Raw genomic sequence first — 2,398 nt, forward strand, 5'->3', positions numbered from 1 at the left:
AAATTAATTGGCCAAGTAATACATACAGAAAAAATTAGCCGGGCATGGTGGCACATGCCTGTAGTCCCAGCTACTCGGGAGGCTGAGGCAGGAGGATTGCTTGAGCCCAGGAGTTTGAGGTTGCTGTGAGCTAGGCTGATGCCGTGGCACTCACTCTAGCCAGGGCAACAGAGTGAGACTCTGTCTCAAAAAAAAAAAAAAAAAAAAAAATTACAATATATTAAATAAATGTTAGTTTTACTATTTTTCCATGTCCCTATACATTTATAATCAACAGAGTTTTTAATGTTTCATTTTTTTATTTTGTGGTAAAAAACCGCATAATGTAAAATTTACCATCTTAACCATTTTTAAGTTTTTAGTTCAGTAATGGTAAGTATATTTACATTGTTGAGAAACAGATCTCCAGAACTTTTCACTTTGCAAATCTGAAACTCTATACACATTAAACAATTCCTTTTTCCCCCTTCCTCCAAGCCCCTGGTAACCACCATTCTACCTACTGTTTCTTGACTATGTTAGATAACTCATATAAGCAATTTGTGAAACGGAATATATAAGCGGAATCATATAGTATTTATCTTTTTGTGACTGACTTATTTCATGTACTCAAATGTACTTGAGTTTCATACATGTTGTAGCATGGGCCGGACGTGGTGGCTCACGCCTGTAATCCTAGCACTTTGGGAGGCCGAGGCAGGCGGATTGCTCAAGGTCAGGAGTTCGAAACCAGCCTGAGCGAGACCCTGTCTCTACCAAAAATAGAAATAAATTAATTGACCAACTAAAAATATATATACAAAAAATTAGCTGGGCATGGTGGCACATGCCTGTAGTCCCAGCTACTCGGGAGGCTGAGGCAGTAGGATTGCTGAGCCCCGGAGATTGAGGTTGCTGTGAGCCAGGCTGACGCCACGGCACTCACTCTAGCCTGGGCAACAAAGTGAGACTCTGTCTCAAAAAAAAACCCAAAAAACATGTTGTAGCATGTGGCAGGATATCCTACCTTTTTAAGGTTGAATAACATTCCAACATGCGTATATAGTATATTTTGTTCATCCATTCATTCATCAATGGACATTTAGGTTGCTTCCACCTCTTGCACCTCTTGACTATTGTCAATAGTGCTGCTATGAACATGGGTGTACAAATATCTCTTTGAGGTTCTGATTTCAATTCTTTTGGATATGTACCCAGAAGTTGAATTCCTAAATTATACTGGTAGTTCTATTTTTCATTTTGTAAGGAAACTCTACACTGTTTTCCAAGGCAGCTGCACCATTTTACAATCCCATCAACAGTTCACAAGGGTTCCAATTGCACCATATCCTTGCTAACAGTTGTTATTTTCTGCAGTTTTGATACTAGCCATTCTAATGAGTATGCAGTGATAGCTCATTGTAGTTTTGATTTGCATTTCTCTGATTATTAGTGATGTTGGGCATCTTTTTATATGCTTCTGACCATTTGTTTATTATCTTTGGAGAAATGTCTATTCAAGTCCTTTGCCAATTTTTAAATCAGTTTATTTGTTTTTTTCGTTAAAGTTGTGGGAGTTCTTTATATATTCTGGATATTAATCCTTTATCAGATATATAATTTGCAAATATTTTCTCTCATTCGATAGGTTGCCTTTTCACTTTGTTGATGTGTCTTTTTTTGTTTTTTTTTTTGAGACAGAGTCTTGCTTTGTTGTCCAGGCTAGAGTGAGTGCCGTGGCGTCAGCCTAGCTCACAGCAACCTCAAACTCCTGGGCTCGAGTGATCCTCCTGCCTCAGCCTCCCGAGTAGCTGGGACTACAGGCATGTGCCACCATGCCCAGCTAATTTTTTATATATATATCAGTTGGCCAATTAATTTCTTTCTATTTATAGTAGAGACGGGGTCTCGCTCTTGCTCAGGCTGGTTTTGAACTCCTGACCTTGAGCAATCCGCCCGCCTCGGCCTCCCAAGAGCTAGGATTACAGGCGTGAGCCACAGCGCCCGGCCTGTTGATGTGTCTTTTGATGCACAAAAGTTTTTAAGCTTACTCCAGTACCACTTATCTATTTTTGTTTTTGTTGCCTATGCTTTTAGTGTCAAATCCAAGAAATCATTGCCAAGTCCAATATCATGAAGATCTTCCCCTATATTTTCCTGTAGGAGTCCTCTAGTTTTAGGTCTTACATTTAGATCTTTAATCCATTTTAATTTTTGTGAATGGTACAAGGTATGGGTCCAACTTTATTCTTTTGTTTATGGATATCAACTTTCCTCAATACCATTTGTTGAAGAGACGGCCCTTTCTCCATTGAGTGCTCTGGTCCTGGCATCCTCACCAAAGATCATTTGACTGTGTACACAAGGATTTATTTCTGGGCCATCTATTCAATCTCATTGGTTTATTTGTCTGTCTTTA

Source organism: Microcebus murinus, chromosome 7, assembly GCF_040939455.1.
Source record: "Microcebus murinus isolate Inina chromosome 7, M.murinus_Inina_mat1.0, whole genome shotgun sequence".
In the NCBI taxonomy this organism is placed as follows: Eukaryota; Metazoa; Chordata; class Mammalia; order Primates; family Cheirogaleidae; genus Microcebus; species Microcebus murinus.